Below are 22,908 nucleotides of genomic sequence, written 5' to 3'. Positions count from 1 at the left end.
ACTGACATGGAGACCAAGGCTCTACCTGCCAAGGCAGATATCCAGAGTCTTGGAACCCTTTAATTAATTTTGAACTCACGTATAGTATAATTTTTTTTTTTTTCAGAGAAGGGTACTGAAATGCCATGTGGTGGTGATGGTTTCATCACTAAATCATGTCCGACTCTTGAGACCCCATGGACTGTAGCCTGCCAGGCTCCTCTGTCCACGGGATTCCCCAGGTAAAAAGAAGGGTTGTTATTTCTTTCTCCAGGGGAGCTTTCTGACCCAAGGACCAACCCCAAATCTCCAGCATTGCAGTGGATTCTTTACCAGTTGGGCCACCAGGGAAGCAAGCCCCTGAGATACCATAGCAGTATCTTGCCAAAGGGGTAAGACAACACTCCTCAGAAGTATGAAGCTTATTCCTCATAGGGCAAAATTTTACCAATAAGTGACAGGTAGCAACACAGTATCAGAGAAGAATATCTTCTCCATCCTCTCCTTTAATGGATGAATCCAAAGCATAACTTCAGTAGTTTCAGTAGAGACTGCCCAGGGCCACCTCACATGGTCAGGGACCAGTCATTGCTCTTCCTAGAGTGACAGTCAACTGAATAACACACTGCTGGAGATTTATTTTCTTTCCTGGCCTCATAATGCGCCTCTTCTCTCTTACTCTGCCCTGGGGTTGCACCTTGTTGAGTATTACTGCTAAGGTTTGTTCAGATTCTGTTTTCTAGAGAACATGAACTAAGACATAAGAAAATATTCTAGATGGGGACAATCCTATCTCAATGTACTTGTATATTACATCATCACATTATACGCTTTAATACAAAGTTACCAATTATAACTGAATAATCAATAATTTTTAAAAACTTACTTAAAATTGGTGGCTCAGATGGTCAAAAATCTGCCTGCAACGTGGGAGACCTAGGTTCGATCCCTGGGTAGGGAAGATCCCCTGGAGAAGGAAATGGCAACCCACTCCACTATTCTTGCCTGGAGAATTCCATGGACAGGGGAGCCTGATGAGTTACAGCTCATAGGGTTGCTATGAGTCAGGCATGACTGAGTGGCTAACACTTTCACAACCTTAAATTAACTTGCTTTATTGAGAGGAAAAATCTAGATAGCATATTAAAAAACAGAGATATCACTTTACCAGCAAAGGTCCGTATAGGCAAAGCTATGGTTTTTCCAATAGTCATATATGAATGTGAGAGCTGGACTATAAAGAAGACTGACTACTGAAGAATGGATGCTTTCAAACTGTGGTGTCGGAGAAGACCCTTGAGAGTACCTCGGACATCAGGGAGATCAAAGCAGTCAATCCTAAAGGAAATCACCCTGAATCTTCATTGCAAGGACTGATGCTGAAGCTGAAGCTCCAATACATTGGCCACCTGATGTAAAGAGCTGACTCATTGGAAAAGTCCCTGATGCTGGGAAAGATTGAGGGCAAGAGAAGGGGGCGACAGAGGACAAGATGGTTGGGTGGCATCACCGACTCAATGGACATGGGTTTGAGCAAGCTCTGGGAGATGGTGATGGACAGGGAGGCCTGCTGTGCTGCAGTCCACGGGGTCACAAAGAGTCAGACACAGCTGAGTGACTGAACAACAACAGCAAAACTGAGAGGACAAGAGAAGCCATCGTATAAAAGAGGTAAAACCCAATATCTAGTATTAAAAATCAAAGTGAGTCAGTAAATAAACATGCTATATATGAATAGGGATGTTACTACCAGAAGAAAACCCTAAAATACTTGGTAGTGAGACCACGGAGTGGGGAGAAGTAGGGAAAAAGTCTTTTTTTGTTTATAAGCCATTTAGTGTTATTGACTTTTAAAAGTTTGTTCATGTATTAATTTGCCTTTAATTAAAAACCAAAAAATTGTTGGAACTGTTAAAAATTACATTTTGCTTTTTAATTAATCAATAGATTATTTAATATTCTTATCATTTAATAATATCTCATCTTTATGATAAATTCATGTAGAATAAATATAGGTTTTGCTTAAACTAAATGTAAAGTTGCTCAGTTGTGTCCAACTCTTTGCAACTCTATGGACTCTAGCCTTCTAGGCTCCTCTGTCCATGGAATTTTCCTGGCAAGAATACTGGATTGATTTGCCATTTCTTTCTCCAGGGGATCTTCCTGATCCAGGGATCAAACCTGAGTCTCCCACACTGCAGGCAGACTCTTTACCATATGAGCCACCAGGGAAACATATTCGGTGTTATCTATCTAAAAATAAGTGTGACCTCTGGTTTTCCCTTGAATCCAATCTATGCTAAATAAAACATAGTATGACTTACTCTTGGGGGCGGGGGAGGGGAATGTATCTGCTTACAGTAAGTCACCCAGGTTGAATAAACAATCTCACCTTGGTTTAATTTATTTAAAAATTGCTTTATTCATTTACACACACACACACACACACACACACACCGTTTGCAAATAGATTCCAGATGGCCTCTGGTATTTGTGCATTTCAGATAAGTAGCCATTCCAGCAATGACACACAGTTCATATAGTACCATTTTCAATCATTGAGAAGGCCCTTTCATGTAAATATATTTTCCACATTATACCACCTACATCTTGTACTAAATAAAATGAGTAAGAGTGTAATTCAGTGTTCTTGACCTTTACGTGTGCTGTGAGCTTTTGGAAAGAAATGTGTTCTAAGTTATATTTTAAATTATCACCATTACTATTACTCAAAAACGGTGTGACTGACAGAGCCCATTCCCAAGCTGTTTTTTTCTTTCAATCACAAATTCTCATTCTTGACCCAGAGGCAAAAATGTTATGCAAAGTGAGACTGTTGAAAGGGGAACAGTACATCTTTCTGAATATAAAATCTCTCCCACTGTAACATCTCAGAAAGCTACAAGCTTCTCTCCTTGGAGGTGCCTTTGAGGGGGTGATAGGTTATTGCATTTATTTAAGGAAGGCAAGAGGGGGTACAAAGTCTTTATTGAATGTGTTATGAGACTTTCTGGGCAATTGTGACATGGAGTTTTACTTATATTCAGGAGTGCGGCGTCTCATGACTGTTATACATTTGGTTGAAAATGTAAAGTTTTCAAACAGTATTGCTGTATTCAATAATTGTGCACCTGCATTTTATTTAAAAGTAACACCCTAAGATAATAGAACCTTAGTGTCTCAAGGTCATTGCTTACAGACTGTTCTTTCCCAACCTGCCACGTCCTTTGGCATTGCCTTTCACTTTTCTAGCAATAGTGAACTCGCCACTTCATGATGGAAATCTTCCATGTTAGGTTAATTCCTATAAAAAGACTTTCGCCTCACTAACATAAACATGACAAAATCTCATTAATTCAGCTGAAGTAGAGGGAGAGTCCTAATAATATGAAATGCAGATTACTTTTAAAGGAAGAGTTTCAGTCATTCCCAGGGTGTCCAACAATTAAAGCCAAAGTACAAATACTGTGAAGTAGAAATCCTGCCAAGCCCTATTTAAGGCACAAATAAAGCTAATTTTTAACTATAATTGGTATGCAAATGGTTGCTTCTAATTTAATCAAAAAGAAATAGCTTCCTTAATTAGAACATTTATTCCTCATATCTTGTTTATATTATTAATTTCCTTGCCAGATCTTTTTTATTATTATTATTATTAGCACAAGGAGAGTTCTAGCCCAGTCCTTGTCTGAATCAGCATAGAATCATTTTAAGATTATTCATAATAAACAATTTAGCACATTATTTTTACTTGTGAGTTGTGAGCCCATATTTAGAGGTTTTTGTTGATTAAATGTGTGTGTGCTTGGTTAAATCTTAATTTGTATATATTTGAAAGTTTCATCTTATGAACTAAGCAAAACAGCATAACAAAAACTTTATAAAACTTCTGTTCTATCAAACTGTAAAATTTAGGATTGGATTTTGTTTGAAAGCTTTTTCTTTCAGTGAAAATGTATACACTGCTAGAAAGATTAGTAGCTTCACTATTTCAAAAAGTTCCTAAGAAGTTTTTGCTATTTAAGTACTATTGTTTGCTTTTGTTTATAATCTATAATATTATATGCACTGCTTAAGCAACTAATTTTTGTCTTTCTTATTAGAAAATATTAAGTAATTATAAATACTTTTTATTAAAGCTTGATGTTATATCTAATGTTTTATATTCATTCTTTTAAAAAATTATGTAAGATAGTGTATATTGTTATAGGACCTAAGGAAGAAGAAATATTCTCTGCCCCTTTACTCTCAAAATTTATTTTCTAAACATTTGCATGAACTATTATTCTACCTATTATTATGTAATCAATTTTGTTCATTTAAGCAAATGTGAATTGCTTTATAACATCAATATAACATTTGATAATAATGAATTATGTGTAATTATGTCACAGAAGTTTTTGAGATTTGAATTACATCTACAATTGGTGATGTAAAATTCACCCATAAACATATCCTTTAATACACACAATTATGAGGAATAATTCCAGACATAAAAATTATTGTATTATTGTGGCATTCATTTTTATATATTTTTTCTCTAGAAAAGCTACCCATCTGAAGGGAAACATGTAAAGGACACCACTTTTTTACATAGTCTCATTTAGGTATTTGACAAATTCTTAAGTCATCCAAACATATCTAATTTTGTGATTTTTCATTTACTTAAAAACAAATGACTTTAGAAATTTTACCTTCTCTATATCCCTATTGATCATTTATTTTGAAGCTTTGATTTATTTTAACTGGAGTATAGTTGCTTTACAACTTTGTGTTAGTTTCCTCTGTACAGCGATGTGAATCAGCTGTGTGTAGACTACATCCCCTCCCTCACGGATCTCTGCTACCCGCCCACCCCGTTCACCTCGGTCACCGCGGAGCACCAAGCTGGGCTCCCCGTGCTATATAGCAGGTTCCCACCAGCTGTTTCACACTTGGCAGCTCACATACATCAACCCTAATCTCTCAGTTCATCCCACGCCCCTCCCCCTCTGTCCACGTCTGTTCCCTCTGTCTGCATCCCTATTCCTGCCCTGCAAATAAATCCATCTGTATTACTTTTCTAGATTCTACATGCATGTTAATATGATGTTTTTCTTCTTCCGATTTTTCACTCTGTATAACAGACTCTAAGTCCACACCCATCTCTACAAGTGATCAATTTCATTTATTTTAATGGCTGGGTAAAATTACATTGTATATATGTATCACATCTTCTTTATCCATTCATCTGTTGATGGATATTTAGGTTGGGTCCATTCCCCGGCTACTGTAAATAGTGCTGCAGTGAACAATGGGGGTGACTGTGTCCTTTTGAATTATGGTTTTCTCAGGGTATATGCTCAGTAGTGGGATTTCTGGGTTATATGGTATTTTTATTTTTATTATTTTAAGTAACTGCAAAACTGTCCTTCATCTTTTATGACTCTTCTTTCATTTATTTCCTTTGTCTATTACCCATTCATAAAGAATTATCTTCACATGCTAACATACCTCTCTATAAATTGTGCATATTTCCATGCTTTTTATCTAAAAAGATGATTTTTAACATAATGAATTTATATACATCTGTAATATTTGATTCTGCTCTTGATATTACCTTTGAAAGCTTTGTCACACCAAAGTTAAATGAGTAACATCACTTTTTTTTAGTATGTGTAGACCATTTTATATGTAAACTTTGAACATCTGAAATTATTTACAGCAAATTATAAAAGTAATTGAACTTCATCATTTTCTCTGATGCTCACTTGTGTGGTAAAATGGGTACATTTACTGTACATTGCCATAAAACCTAAATTGTTTCAGAATACTTTTGACTATGGATTATCTGTGTATTTTTGCTGCTGACTCATATTATTCTTGGTCACTTTATAGTATACCTTAAATTTTTGTTTGGATAGGTCATCTTAGTTTTTATGTTGATAATTTTCTTGGCCTATTGTGAAATGCATGGTTTTAGTGTTACTTAAGGTTATTTTAAGTGCTAATTAATGTTTCACTGGAAATATAACTGTGAATGAATAAATCAATTAGATAACTTGAAAAAAACTGTCTCCATTTTATCAAAAAATAAAAAAACTTAATTCATCCTACCCAAAAGCAGAAACCAAAATAGAATAAGCTTCCATCTCTAGCAATGTTAAATTGATCTAAAATTTTGGTTTTGATTTGGTTTCAGGATTTTCAGAATCATGCCTAGTGTTACAAAATGAGTTACAAAGATTCCCATCTGTTTATTCTTTTGGAAAATTAATCTCATTATTTGAACCTAACTAACAAACTGATTCTGATTTTATGTTTTAGAAATACAAGTAGATATTACCTTTGTTTCAGTGAACATTATAAAATGCATACCTGAGGTGTAAATTAAAATGACATTAGAAAAATACATCCAGCACTTCAATTGACTTCCTTAAGAAGAAAATATTTCCATATCTCCAGGAAACTTTCTAACATTTTTTCAGTCAACACCTCAACTAACCCCAGACCTGTTCTTGACTTTCATATAGTGAAATAATTCAATAAATATTTTTGTTGCCACATGAAGTTGATACACATCTAGAATATTATTCCATGATGCTACATATATATCACAATATTTTCATTTTATTTCAGAATGTATCCCATTTATAAATTTCCCAAAATGTGTACATTTATTCTCCTCCTGATAGATGTTTGCATTATTTACAGTTTGAATTGGGCTTCCCTGGTGGCTCAGCTGATAAAGAATCCACCTGCAATGCAAGAGACCCCAGTTCAATCCCTGGGCTGGGAAGATCTGCTGGAGAAGGGATAGCCTACCCACTCCAGTATCCTTTGGCTTCCCTAGTGGTTCAGCTGGGAAAGAATCCTCCTGCAAAGTGGGAGACCTGGGTTCCATTCCTGGGTTGGGAAGATCCCCTGGAGAAGTGAATGGCTATTCACTCTAGTATTCTGGCCTGGAGAATTCCATGGAATTTGCAAAGAATCAGACACGACTTGGCGAATAAGCCACCACCACAAGATATTTTTGGAGACATGTATAGATCTGATAGAGTGCCTGATGAACTATAGACAGAGGTTCATGACATTGCACAGGAGACAGGGATCAAGACCATCCCCATGGAAAAGAAATGCAAAAAGGCAAAATGGTTGTCTAAGGAGGCCTTACAAATAGCTGTGAAAAGAAGAGAAGTGAAAAGCAAAGGAGAAAAGGAAAGATATTCCCATTTGAATGCAGAGTTCCAAAGAATAGCAAGGATGATGGCCATTCTGACTGGTACTTCATTGTAGTTTCAATTTGCATTTCTTTAATAATTAGTGATGTTGAGCACCTTTTTACATTCTGATCAGCCACTTGTATTTCTTCTATGGAGATATGTCTATTTAGGTCTTCTGCCCATTTTTCAATTGGGTTATTTGGGGGGTTTTTGTTATTTTTTGTTGTTGAGTTGCATGTGCTGTTTAAATTGAGCCCTTGGTTGCATCACTTGCAGATTTTCTTCCATTCCATAGATTGTCTTTTTGTTTTGTTTATGGTTTCCTCAAAAGGTTTATAAGTTTGATTAAGTCCTATTTACTTCTGTTATTTCTATTTCCTGGGGAAACTGACCTAAGTAAACTTTGGTATTTTTATCAGGAAATGTTTTGCCTATGTTTTGTTCTAGGAGTTTTATGGGGTCATGTCTTATATTTAAGTCTCTAAGCCATTTTGAGTTTGTTTTTGTGTATGGTGTGACAATGTGTTTTAACTTCATTGATTTATATGCAACTGTCCAAATTTCTAATACCACTTACTGAAGAAGCTGTCTTTTCCCATTGTATATTGTCTCTTCTGTTGAAGATGAACTACAGGTGTGTAGGTTTATTTCTGGACACTCTATTCTATTTCATTGATCCAATTATCTGTTTTTGGTCAGTACCACATCATTTTGACTACTGTTCCTTTATAGTATTGTCTGAAGTCTGGGAGGGTCATACCTCCTCTTTGCTTTCTTCTTCAGGACTGCTTCATTAATTCTGGGTCATTTTTATTTCATATAAATTTTAGGATTATTTGTTCTAGTACTGTGAAAAATAACATAGGTGATTTGACAGGGATTACATTAAATCTGTAGATTTCTTTGGGTAATATGACAATTTTAATAATATTAATTCATCTAATCCAAGAGCTTAGGATATATTTCCATTTCTTTGAATTGTCTTAAATTTCCTTTATTAATGTTTTAGTTCTTACCATGTAAATCTTTCCCACTGTCTGTCAGGTTTTTGTCTAAGTATCTTTTGGAGTGACTTTAAAGAGTATTGTTTATTCATGTCTCCTTTCTGATATTTCATTGTTAGGTTAAATAAATACACCAATTTTTGTAAGTTAATTTGTATCCTACTACTTTGTTGGGATGGTCAGTTCTAGTAGTTTGTTTGTAGAGTCTTTAAAGTGCTCTGTAGATAGTATCACATTATCTGCATATAATGAATTTTACCTCTTCCCTTCCAATCTGAATACATTGATTTCTTTTTCTTGTCTGATTGCTGTGTGTAGGACATGCAATATTATGGTGGATACAACTGATGAGAATTGGCATCAATGTGTTTTTCCAGATTTTAGCACGAAGTCTTTCAGCTTTTCACTGTTGTGTGTTATGGTGTCTGCAGCTTTGTCATAAATAGCTTTTATTACATTGAGGTGTTCCCTTTATACCCACTTGGTAAGAGTTTTTAATCATGTTTGGATTATGAATATTGTCAAATACTTTCATGTGGTTTTAGCCTATTCTTTTTTTGATGTGGTATATCACATTGATTTTTGTATGTTGGACTATCTTGTGAATTTGGGATGAATTCCGCTTGGTCACGGTGTTTGATCTTTTTTATGTGTTGTTGAATTCAGTGTGCTGATATTTTGCTGAAAATATTTGTATCTATATTTTTGAAATATATAGTCCTATAATTTTCCTTTTTCCTGGTGTCATTGTTTGGTTTTGATATTAGGGTGATGATGACTTCATAAAATATCTTCAGGAGTGTTCCTTCCTCACCAGTCTTTTGGAAGAGTTTGAGAAGGATCGGTTAAAGGATTTTTTTTTTTTTTTGTACATTTGATAGATGTCACCTGTGAATCCATCTGGTCCTGGACTTCTGATTATAGGGATTTTATTTTCTTCTTACAGATTCTATTTCTCTTCTAGGGATTTATCTGTTTAAATTATCTGTTTCTTCTTGATCCACGTTTGGTGGGATGTTTGTTTCTAGAAACATGTCTGTTTCTTCTAGGTTATTGAACTTGTTGGCCTATAATTGTTCATAGTATTCTCTTGCTTTGTTGTTTTTGTTTCTTGTATTTCAGTTATTCAAACACATTTTTGTACTTTTATTGAGATTTTAAAAATAAATAACAGTATTGTCTGTGAGTAAGAATGGCTTTACTTTTCTCTTTTCAATTTTTGTCTTTTATTATCTCTTTTTATCATATTCTGTAAGTATTAAAGGGCTTTCCTGGTAGCTCAGCTGGTAAAGAATCCACCTGCAGGTGCAGGACACCCTGGTTCAATTCCTGTGTCAGGAAGTTCCCCTGGAGGAGGGATAGCTACCCACTCCAGTAGAGATGTTATATGCCCAATTTTGCAATGATATTATGCTTGCTCTAAACAGCCATGTTCCTTTTAACAATATTGAAAGAGGCAAAAACCTAGTCTATTATTTTTATACACAAATTTATCTTTTTGGTTCTTTTCATTCTGTCTTGCACATCTGGGTTTCTGCCCTGGTATAGTTTTCTTTCACCATAACAATGTTTAAGCATTACATCTTGTAGGACAAGTCTGCTTTTTTGTTTTCCTTTAAGGCAATGTGGCTTTTTTGTTTTCCTTTAAATGAAAATAATTTTTTTTATCTCTCTCCTTTTGAAGAATATTTTCACTGAATATACAATTCTGGTTAATGTTTTTCCTTTCTTCAGTGCTTCAGCACTTTTTCCCCTTTAGCACTTTAAATATGATATTTCTTTGTCACATGGCTTCTATTTCTAAGTAAGAAATGGTCTGTCTCACACCTAAGTAAAGTATCTTTCTGGATGTTATAATTTTTATAAACCTATTTTTAATTTTCAGCAGCTTAACTATATTGGAACAAGGTGTTTATTTTTTTATATTAATTTTCTCTTCATTATTGTTGGAATTTGCATTTACCTCAAAATATAAGGGAAATTTTAGCCTATTTTTTCAGTATATTTCCCCGACTTCTTCCTGTTCCGTTTCAAAATCAATCTCCCCACCCCACCTCTATTTTCCATTTGGTTTTGAGCTCCAATTATATATATATTTAAAGCTTTGTTTTTCATCAATAAAGTTTGCTTTTATAGCAGTTTCAGATTTACAGCAGAATTGAGTGGCAAGTGTACAGAATTCCCATATACTTTCTATTTTCATACACACAGTTGTCCCCACTACTGACATCCTCTACCTACGTGGTACATTTGTTATAACTCATGAACCTACATTGGTCCATCATTATCACCCAAAGCCATATATCACAGTAGAGTTCACTGTTAGTGTTCTACATTCTATGGGTTTCAACAAATGTATAATGACATATATCCTCCATTGTAGTATCATAAAAAAATCACTTTACTGCCCTAAAAAATCTTCTATCCTCTGCTTATTCATTCTATCTTCTCTACCCAAATTTTTGATCTTTTTACTGTCTTCACAGTTACATCTTTTTTAGAATGCTGTATACTTGGAATCAGACAGTATGTAACCTTTCCAGGTTAGCTTTGTTTCACCTAGTAATATGCATTTAAGATTCTTTTATGTCTTTTCATGACTCAGTAGCTCATTTTTTTGTTGTTGTTATTGAATAATATTTCATGGTTTGTTTGTACAATGATTTATTTACTTAAGAACATCTTGGTTGTTGCCAAGTTCTGTCTATTATGAGTAAAGTTGGTATAAATATTCATGTATAGGTTTTTGTTAGAGAACATAAGCAAAACACTCTCCGACATGAATCACAGCAGGGTCCTCTATGACCCACCTCCCAGAATATTGGAAATAAAAGCAAAAATAAACAAATGGGACCTAATGAAACTTAAAAGCTTTTGCACAACAAAGGAAACTATAAGCAAGGTGAAAAGACAGCCCTCAGAATGGGAAAAAATAATAGCAAACGAAGCAACAGACAAAGAATTAACCTCAAAAATATACAAGCAACTCCTGCAACTCAATTCCAGAAAAGTAAATGACCCAATCAAAAAATGGGCCATTTTTTGACATTTCTCCAAAGAAGACATACAGATGGCTAACAAACACATGAAAAGATGCTCAACATCACTCATTATCAGAGAAATACAAATCAAAACCACAATGAGGTGCCATTACACGCCAGTCAGGATGGCTGCTATCCAAAAGTCTACAAGCAATAAATGCTGGAGAGGGTGTGGAGAAAAGGGAACCCTCTTACACTGTTGGTGGGAATGCAAACTAGTACAGCCGCTATGGAGAACAGTGTGGAAATTCCTTAAAAAACTGGAAATAGAACTGCCATATGACCCAGCAATCCCACTTCTGGGCATACACACAGAGGAAACCAGATCTGAAAGAGACACATGCACCCCAATGTTCATCGCAGCACTGTTTATAATAGCCAGGACATGGAAGCAACCTAGATGCCCATCAGCAGATGAATGGATAAGGAAGCTGTGATACATATGCATCATGGAATATTACTCAGCCATTCAAAAGAATTCATTTGAATCAGTTCTAATGAGATGGATGAAACTGGAGCCCATTATACAGAGTGAAGTAAGCCAGAAAGATAAAGAATATTACAGTATACTAACACATATATATGGAATTTAGAAAGATGGTAATGACAACCTATATGCAAAACAGAAAAAGAGTCACAGATGTACAGAACAGACTTTTGGACTCTGTGGGAGAAGGCGAGAGTGGGATGTTGCGAGAGAACAGCATCGAAACATGTACATTATCTAGAGTGAAACAGATCACCAGCCCAGGTTGGATGCATGAGACAAGCGCTCGGGCCTGGTGCACTGGGAAGACCCAGAGAGATAGGGTGGAGAGGGAGGTGGAAGGGGGGATCGGAATGGGGAATACATGTAAATCCATAGCTGATTCATGTCAATGTATGACAAGAACCGCTACAGTATTGTAAAGTAATTAGCCTCCAACTAATAAAAATAAATGAAAAAAAAATTCATGTATAGGTTTTTGTGTTAATATATCAATTTCTTGGGGGAGATATCAAGGAGCACAATTTTTTTGTTGTATGGTTACAGTACATTTATTTTGTAAGAAATTACTGAATTGACTTCCAAAGTGGCTGTACCATTTTGCGAATGAATTAGAGTTTCTTTTATTCACAACCTCACCAGCATTTGGTGTCAGTGTTTTGAATTTTGGCTATTCTAATAGGTGGGTAGTGATACTTCACTATTGTTTTAATTTATAATCACCTAATGATATATGATCTTGAGCATGTTTTCAAATGCTCACTTGCCATCTTTTTATCCTCTTCACTTAGGTGACTGTTCAGGTAGGTCTTTGGTCTATTTTTTAATCAGGTGATTGGTCTTCTTATTGTTGAGTTTCAAGCACTTATAATAGTGCTTTATCAGGTGTATCTTTTGCTAGTATTTTCTCCCAGTCTGTGACTTGTCTTCTCATTATCTTGATACCATCTTTCTCAGGGAAGTTTTTAACTTTAATGAAGTTCAACATGTCAAATATTTCTCTCATGAATCATGACTTTTGTGTTGTATATAAAAAGTTATTGCCATAAAGGTCTAGGTTTCTCCCATGTTATTTTCTAGAAGTTGTTTCATTTTTGGTTTTACACCTAGACCTATTATCCACTTTGAGTTAATTTTGGTGAAAGGTGAAGAGTCTGTGTCTAGGTCCATTCTTTTCTTCTAGCACCATTTGTTGAAAAGATTTTCTTTGCTTCATATTATTGCATTTGCACCTTTGCCAAAGATCAGCTGACCATCCTTGTTCCACTGATCTCTTGTCTGTTCTTTCAGCAGTACCACAGTGTCTTGGTCACTATTCAGTTCAGTTCAGTTCAGTTGCTCAGTCATGTCCGACTCTTTGAGACCCCATGAAATGCAGCATGCCAGGCCTCCCTGTCCATCATCAACTCCCAGAGTCCACCCAAACCCATGTCCATTGAGTCAGTGATGCCATCCAACTATCTCATCCTCTGTCGTCCCCTTCTCCTCCTGCCCTCAATCTTTCCCAGCATCAGGGTCTTTTCCAATGAGTCAACACTTCGCATGAGGTGGCCAAAATATTGGAGTTTCAGCTTCAACATCAGTCCTTCCACTGAACACCCAGGACTGGTCTTTAGGATGGACCGGTTGGATCTCCTTGCAGTCCAAGGGACTCTCAAGGGTCTTCTCCAACACCACAGTTCAAAAGCATCAATTCTTCTATGCTCAGCTTTCTTTATAGTCCAACTCTCACATCCATACATGACCACTGGAAAAACCATAGCCTTGACTAGACAGATCTTTGTTGGCAAAGTAATGACTCTGCTTTTTAATATGCTGTTTAGGTTGGCCATAACTTTCCTTCCAAGGAGTAAGTGTCTTTTAATTTCATGGCTGCAGTCACCATCTACAGTGATCTTGAAGCCCAGAAAAATAAAGTCACCCACTGTTTCCACTGTTTCCCCATCTATTTGCCATGAAGTCATGGGACCTATAGCTTCGTAGTAAGCCTTGATGTTGGGTAGTGCTAGTCTTCCCACTTTGTTCTTTTTTGATATCAGGTTGACTCATAAATTTTTGTTCCTTCATAGACTCGAGGCTCAGTTTGTCAACAACAGCAACAAAACTTGCTGAGATTTTAATTGGAATTGCATTGAATTTTTAGATCAAGGTGACATCTTCACAATATTGAGTCTCCCTCTCAATGAGTGAAAGTGTTTCCATCTATTTAGTTATTTGATGTCTTTCATTAGAGTTTTATAATTTTCTTAATGCTGTTTGCTGTTTAGTTGCTAAGTCCTGTCTGATTCTTTGTGACCCCATGGACTGTAACCCACCAGACTCCTCTGTCTGTGGGATTTTCCAGGCAAGAATACTGGAGTGGGTTGCCATTTCTTTCTCCAGGGGATCTTCCTGACCCAGAGATCAAACCCGTGTCTTGTACATTGGAAGGTAGCTTCTTTACCACCAAACCACCAGGGAAGCAATTTGCTCCATGTAGATCTTACAAATAACTTGTTAGGTTTCTATATAAATATTTCATTTTGGAGTGTTAATATCAAAAGCATTACTTTTCATTTCAAATTCCTCTTGTTCATTGGTGGTATTTTTAATCTTATTTAGTTTGGGACTGAAGTCATTCTTAAGTCATCTTGTCAGGAGCTCCGCTGACCTGGTACAAAGGGGTGAGCTGACGAGTGTCAGAAGAAGACAAAAATGAACTTACTACAAAGACAAAAGCAAGAGTCTCATACTGGAGAGAGGCCAGTTTCCCCTATTTCACTTTCCCCATGGAAAGGCACACAGGTTGATGACCAAGTGGATTAACACAGACGTGGGAGTCATCACAGTACTGAGGGACCCCTAACACCATGCATGCTCTGGCATTTTCATGGGCTCTGGGGTCAAAGGAGGAGGGTGAGAAAGAGGGCTAGGAGTAGAAAGGCAATTGGTACTGAGTTAGAGTGGAGAAAAGTATGTTCAAGTTCCCCACTCCCACCCTGATATGGAAACCTCAGCCGAAGACCTCCATCCAAAGTCCTGGCAATGAAGGCACAGGGGCTAGGACTGCAGATCGGGAAAGAGCATGACTATGCAAAGGAACTGGAATCCTTGACTGAAACTTCAGAGACTGTGATACTCTGAGTGAAATGGGGAAGGAAGCTTTCTCTCATATGGCCTGATGAAGATTTAGCCTTTGTAATGGCCTATTATTGTTCCTGAAAGATCACACATAGGTTTTCAACTAGAAGCTAGGTGTATCAATGAATTTTTACTTTTAAACCAAATACCCTGAGTATTTAGGTGATCATTTCTTGCTTCATGTCCATCATTTTGATATTCCCAAGCACTGTATAATTCTGTTAACTTGGTCTGATATTAACCCTGTGATATTTGCTTTCTGATGGGGCCTGTGGTATCTGGCCCTCATATTTGCAATCCTATGCTCAGCAAGGACAAGGGAATAATCACATATATTTACTAGACCCAGCCTTACCACTTCCTATTCCGATAACAAATACCTTGATCTGTAGGTTCTAGCTGCCCCAGCTGCCGGGTATTCCAATATCTGCCTAATCAACTCAATGAAGATGTCTTGACCTTGGGTTCTGTTTCCTATGCTCCATAAGCAGCTGTCTTAAAATTATTCCAGGGTAGAGAGCCAGAATAAAGATGAGGATCATTCTGTTTTTCTTTGCTCAGGGATTGCAGGTCCATGATGTCTATTGTCCAATTCCTGAGAATAATTGCTTTGTGCATGTTGTCTAGTATTAAGATTCTGTATGGCAAGATGGAAACACAGTACCAGTAATTCATCATTGTCAAGTAGTAAGACTTTTAGGCCATGATTATTTTTGCACTGAAACTTTCCTTCATTTTGTTAAAATTCTGTGATCTGAAGAAACAAATACAGGGCATTGCCATGGACATATTCTTGACAGTTTTGCTATAAAATTCCTAAGAAATAACACAAAATATTGATGATTTCTTCAATTCAGAAATAAATATTTAATGTACAATTAAAAAGATAATCACTAACCCTGTGCTTAGTCGCTGAGTCATGTCTGACTCTTTGTAACCCCTTGTACTGTAGCCCAACAGGCTCCTCTGTCCATGGGAATTCTCCAGGCAAGAATACTGGAGTGGGTTGCCATGCTCTCCTCCAGGGGATCTTCCCAACCCAGGCATCGAACCCAGGTCTCCCACATTGCAGGCGGATTCTTCACCAGCTGAGACACAAGGGAAGCCCAACCACTAACCCTACAAGAGGAAAATAGAATATTGGTAAATGATCTAAACATGAAATGTAGTGATACATAAAAAATAACATGGTGTATAACATAACTAGGAATTTAAAATGGAAAAAATTTGAAATCTTTTTTAAAAACTAAATTAAGAATTTAAGGACAGAAATAGTATGGACCTAACAGAAGCAGAAGATATTAAGAAGAGGTGGCAAGAATACACAGAAGAACTATACAAAAGAGATCTTAATGACACAGATAACCATGATAGTGTGATCACTTGTTGTGTGATCACTTCAACAGTACATGAACCGAGAACTTCCAGATGTTCAAGCTGGGTTTAGGAAAGGCAGAGGAACCAGAGATCAAATTGTCAACATCCATTGCATCATAGATAAAGCAAGAAAATTCCTGGAAAAGCATCTAATTCTGCTTCATTGACTACACAAGCCTTTGACTGTGTTGGTCACAACAAACTGTGGAAAATTTTTGGAGATGGAATTGCCGGATGGGTATTACCAACCTCCTGAGAAACCTGTATTCAGGTCAAGATGCAACAGTAAAAACCAGACATGGAACAGTGGGCTGGTTCACCATTGGGAAAGGAATAGGTCAAGGCTATATATTGTAACCCTGCTTATTTAACTTTTATGCAGAACATCATGTGAAATGCAGGCTGGAAGAAGCACAAGCTGGAATCAAGATTGCTGGGAGAAATATCCATAACCTCAGATATGAAAATGACACCACCCTTATGACAGAAAGCTAAGAGGAACGAAAGAGCCTTTTGATGAAGGTGAAAGAGGAGACTGAAAAAGCTGGCTTAAAACTCGACGTTCAAAAAATGAAGATCATGGCGTCCAGTCCCGTCACTTCATGGCAAATAGATGGGTAAATATGAAAATATGGGTAAATATGGGTAAAAATGAAAACAGTGGGAGACTTTACTTCCTTGTGCTCCAAAATTACTGCAGATGGTGACTGCAGCCATGGAATTAAAAGACACTTGCTCCTTGGAAGAAAAGCTATGACAAAACTAGACATGTTAAAAAGCAGAGTTAAAAAGCAGAGATATTACTTTCCCAATAAAGGTCCATCTAGTCAAAACTATAGTTTTTCCAGTAGTCATGTAAGAATGTGAGAGTTGGACCATAAGAAAGGCTGAGCACCGAAGAACTGATGCTTTTGAACTGTGGTAGTGGAGAAGACTCTTGAGTGTTCCTTGAGCAACAAGGAGATGAAACCAGTCAATTCTAAAGGAAATTAACCCTGAATATTCACTGTAAGGACTGATCCTGAAGCTGAAACTCCAATACTTTGGCCACCTGATGTGAAAAGCTGGGAAAGATGAAGGCAGGAGGAGAAGGGAACAACAGAAGTTGAGATGATCAGATGGCATCACCGATTCAATGGACATGGATTTGAGCAAACTCCAAGAGCCTGAACAACAGGGAAGCCTGGTGTGCTGCCATCTATTGGGTCACAAAGTGACTGAACAACAACTAATAACTTGTTAGATCATATAATTATTTACACATGTTCTCTGTTTATTTAGCCTTTCCTCAGTTTAGCTGTGATAATTTTTATATTTGTCATTTGACTTCAACCTTTCTTAGATTACTCACATGGTAATTTTTTCATAATTACTGTTATTCTCTATCATTTTTTTGTATAATTGTTTCATTTTTTTATATCTAAGTGACTGTTATCGATTCATCTGTATTGAAAATTTTAAAAACTTTGCACAAATCATCTTTCATGGTCTTTCTGGGTACTTTTTTTCTTTAAATTATATATAGTTGAAATACATGGGATCCAGGATTTCTTTCTCTTTTCATTTACATAACTTTGGACACTACTTTAAGTTTTATAATTATCTTTGATTTTTTTTTTAATCTTACTATAAGTAGTATATATTTGACTTTGTTTCTAACTGTAGTTATTTTTACAGTACACATATTTTGTCTCTGCATTCCTTTAACCTTGTATATTTTTAAAAACTCTGTTTTAACATTAATTTTTCTATGTCCAATTTTTAATATTTTCTCCATAGCTATGATATAATAATGATGCCAGTTATTTTACTGCAAGCAGCATTTAAAAATTTTAAATGCATTTATTATATTTTGCCTTTCTGTCATTTTTAAGGCTGTATTAGCAACTCTAAAATCTCAGATAATTTTTCAAATCTTCTTTCCCCAAGCATTTGTGAATCATTGACTATATAATCAGGAATTCTGACTGAGATTAATCTTACTATATTAAATAGTATCTTCATGTAGTACCTCTTTTAATTTTTACTTGTATCTCATGTTTAAAAACTGATCTGAAAACATTTATATTGAAGATATCTTTTCAGCTTCAGTGCTATTCTTATTTGGGACCAGATGATTCTTTGTTGTGGAGAGCTGTCCTGGGCATTGTAGGATATTTAGCAAGCTATGCTTAGTTGTAACAATCAAGAATGTCTGCAGATTTTGCCAAATGTTCTCTGGGGATAGGTAATATCACCCATTATTTTAATAGAGACTTCATTGAATCTACAGATTGGTTAGTATGGATATCTTAACAACATTAATTCTTCCAGTCCATAAATGAAGGATATCTATTTCTTTATATAATTTTTAATTTTCTTCATCAGGTTTTCAAAGTTTTCAGAGTATGGGTCTTACACTTACTTGTTTAAGTATATTCCTAGGTATATTTATTTCTTTTAAATGTAATTTTAAAGGGAATATTTTCTTGATTTCTTTCTTATAGTTATTACTAATGTATTAAAAGATACTTTTGTGTATATTTGCATTGATTCAGGTTTGTGCTGATTTTTTTTAAATAGTTAACAAGAACAGTGATAGAAACAATCTATTGTTTACTGAATTCAGATATACTATGCATGTTAAAAACATTATCTTATTTAATCCTCACAACAATGTCAATTTTCAGAAGACAAAAATACTTGAAGAAATTCAGTTAGAGTGAACATACCAAGTTTTCAAAGATGTGGGCTAGTACTTTTATCTACTGCTAACAGAAATACACAGGTGGCACTAGTGGTAAATAACCCATCTGCCAACACAGGAGACAAAAGAGACATGGGTTTAATCCCTGGGTTGGGAAGATCCCTGGAGAAGGGCGTGACTACCCACTCCAGTATTCTTGCCTGGAGAATCCCATGGAGAGAGGAGCTTGGCAGGCCCCAGTCTACAGTGTCACAAAGAGTCAGACACAACTGAAGCGACTTACCACGCAACACAAATACAAAATGGAAGAGTTTTTTAAAACAGGATGGTAGTTTCTTTAAAATTTAAAACATGCATATGTTCCAGTCATTCAACACTAGGTATTTATGGTGGAAAAGAAGTCATGAAGATTTGTACAAATATTCACAAAGCTTTAGAATTGATGTCTTTGAACTGTGGTGCTGGAGAAGACTCTTGGACAGCAAGGAGATCAAACCAGTCAATCTTAAGGGAAATCAATCCTGAATACTCATTGGAAGGACCAATCCTGAAGCTGAAACTCCAGTATTTTGGTCGTTTGATGCAAATAGCTGACTCATTGGAAAAGCCCCTAATGCTGAAAAAGATTGAGGGCAGAAGGAGAAGAGGGCATTAGAGGGTGAGATAGCTGGATGGCAAAACTGATGCAATGGATATGAACATGGGCAAACTTTGGGACATGCTGAGGAGAGAGGCCTGGCCTGCTGCTGTCCATGGGGTGGCAAAGAGTCTGACATGACTGGGCAACTGAACAACAGCAAATACAAACTATACAAATGCCCATCAAAAATTGAATAGATTAATAAACTTTGGTATAGATACCATTGGGATATTTCTCAGCAATACAAAGGAATATTTTTTTTTGTTTTTGTTTGTTTGTTTTTACAAATTCAGCTATTAAAAAATCTCAAAATTTATGCTGAATGAAAGAAACCAGGAAAAGCTAGAATGCATTCTGTCTATATAGAATTCTAAAATAATACCTATTGATCTATAAGGCTAGAAAACAGATCAGTGGTTACCTGGAGACATTATGGGGGGAAGGCTGTCATGTAACAAAAGGGCATAAAACATGTATGGTTAGATTCACTCATTTTCTAGATTATATGACCATTAAGTAGGTTAGATAGAATGATTTTTTCATTACATTCTTATTTACATGCTGTAAAATTCACTCAATTTAAGTAAATTTTGAACTACTGTAATTGTTTATAGTTGTAGAACTACAGTAGAGCCTTTTCCTCATCATAAAGTTTCTTACTTTCTTATTATACACACTCCCAACCACAGGCATTCTCTATTCTGCCTTGTTTTTCAGTCACTAAGTCATGTCTGCATCTCTGCAGCACACCAAGCTTCCCTGCCCTCCACTATCTCCCAGAGTTTGCTCAGATTCATATCCACGGAGTCAGAGATGCTATATAACCATCTCATCCTGTGCCAACCTCTTCTCCTCCCGCCTTCAATCTTTCCCAGCATCAGGATCTTTTCCAATGAGTCAGCTCTTCACATCAGGTGGCCAAAGTATTGGAGCTTCAGCATCAGTCCTTCTAATGAATATTCAGGGTTAATATCCTTTAGGATTGACTAGTTTGATCTCCTTGAAGGACTCTCAAGAGTCTTCTCCAGCGCCACAATTCAAAGACATTGATTCTCCAGCGCTCAGCCTTCTTTATGGTCCAACTTTCACATCTATACATGATTACTGAAAAAAAACACACACAAAAAAAAACACATAGTTTTTACTTATATGGACCTCTGCCAGCAAAATGATGTCTTTGCTTTGTAATACTCTGTCTAGGTTTGTCATAGCTTCTGTTCCAAGGAACAAGCATCTTTTAATTTCATGGCTGCAGTCACTATCCACAGTGATTCTGGAGCCCAATAAAATAAAATCTGTCACTGCTTCCACCTTTTCCCCATCTATTTGTCATGAAGTGATGGGACCGGTTGCAGTGATATTAGTTTTTTGAATATTGAGTTTTAAGCCAGCTTTCTCACTCTCCTCTTTCACCCTCATCAAGAGGCTCTATAGTTTCTCTTTAATTTCTGCCATTAGAGTGATATCATCTGCATGTCTGCGGTTATTGATATTTCTCCTGGCAAACTTCATTCCAGCTTGGGATTCACGCAGCCTGGCATTTCCCATGATGTACTCTGTGTAAGTTAAAAAAGCAAGGTAACAATATACAGCCTTGACATACTCCTTTCTCAGTTTTGAACCAGTCTGTTTTTCTGTGTACAGTTCTAACTGTTGCTTTTTTTTTTCTTTTCTTAAACATTTAATTCACATTATAGAGGGATTTATGTTTGCTTTTTTCCAATCATTAACTGAGTGGTTGAGGAGTGCTGAATCCATCACTACTTTGATGACACAGTTAAGATTCCAGATTCACTTTTCCAGGTACCAAGAGTTCCCTCTAAATCAAGTCTGCCTTTGTATATATATTTTTACTGAATACAGTAATGCCTGTCGGTATCTCTGAAGCATAATCACATCTTAGGTCGGTATTTCTCCAGGTAAAGCAGCTGTTTGGAATTGAATGCTCCCTTTCTTTTTTTGTCTTATAAATTGAACTGCATTTTCATTCTACATGTATACTTAATTCAACATTCCACATTCAGTCAAAGCAAGTGCAACCTGTACAGGTGCCCTTCCCAATCCTGCAACACAATGCACGGCAGCACAGCAACCTGGTTCTTCACGATATTTGGTTTTTAGTAGGCTTAGCTAATCATCTACTATCTGATTAGGGGGTGACGCTCTACTGTCAAAAGGCCAATCTAGAATGTGGGTTTCCTTCTTTTTCAATATGTAGCATCATAAACTCGAGCCAAAGTTGTCACTTCATACTTCTTCAGTTCCTCTGTGAACGAATTTGTTGAGGGTAGCATTGGTAGTGTTGTGGGTCATCAGAAAACTCATGTTCTCATAGGAGATCTCCACAAGGGCTGGACGGTTCATTATGGCAAATAAAAAGTGTGACCTTGCATGTGTGTGTGATGGTGAAAATGAAAAAAAAGAAAAAAGAAAAAATCAATAAATCTTGAAATGTTTCACAGCAGAAAACATTAAAAAGACCACGAAAATGCCTAAATCAGTTTTCTCTATTCAACTTTGCTTATTCTTTCAGAAATTTCTCTCTTCAAGATAAGCAGAAGCATTTGGAATCCACTTGAATCCAAATTCAACTTGGGCCTCAATGTCTGTTAATGTATACCTTTAGACTACAAAAAAAAAAATCCAACTACATACAAATCTTAAGCAGACTTTACTACATGTAGGCACTAATGAGACAAGTTAAAAGCGTAGGTCGCTCTCCACTTTTGTTTACTTGTAGCTGAATTTTACTGGAGTCATTAAAAGAAATATGCTTGCAAAAAAAGAAAAGAAAAAGATACAACTATTTCTGAGGCCAATCGGAAGTGTCCAGAGTCTTCACAAGGCAATACTATTTATGGCACATAGAGCCTCCAAGCTCACTTGTCAGCAGAAACGCCATGCTGAGCCTGACAGAAGTCTGCCCTCATGCACAGAGTAGCCATAAATATGCATTATATATTCCAATGAAAAACGCTGCAGAGCCAAGGCCTGGGCATTGAAGTCTGGCGGCGGCGGTGACTCCCCTCCAGCCTCTGCGCGCACACCCGGCTCGGCCCCGCGGCGGCGCGTGTCCGAGTCCTTGTAGATGCTGCTGCTCCAGCTGCTGCTATGGCCGCAGCTGCCCTGTGGCGTCGCCTCTGCGCTGTGACCGCCCGCCGCCGCTCCCGTCCGACGATGGTTACTTGCATATAGGTTTCTCAAGGGACAGGTAATGGGATTTGGCATTCCCATCTCTTTAAGAATTTTCTACAGCTCCTTATGATCCACACAGTCAAAGGCTTTAGCATAATCAATGAAGCAAAAATAGATCTTTTTTTTTTTTTTTTTTTGGTTGTTTGTTTGTTTAATTCCCTTGCTTTCTTGATGATC

At 36.6% G+C, this 22,908-nt stretch overlaps 1 pseudogene; it reads right to left on the bottom strand.

Annotated features, from left to right (window-relative positions):
* Positions 1-21,386: 21,386 nt before the first annotated feature.
* Positions 21,387-21,900, bottom strand: LOC122452243 (annotated as a pseudogene).
* Between the last annotated feature and the right edge of the window lie 1,008 nt (positions 21,901-22,908).

This window comes from Cervus canadensis, chromosome 13 (assembly GCF_019320065.1).
Source record: "Cervus canadensis isolate Bull #8, Minnesota chromosome 13, ASM1932006v1, whole genome shotgun sequence".
In the NCBI taxonomy this organism is placed as follows: Eukaryota; Metazoa; Chordata; class Mammalia; order Artiodactyla; family Cervidae; genus Cervus; species Cervus canadensis.
This window is presented reverse-complemented; position numbering and strand designations above follow the sequence as displayed.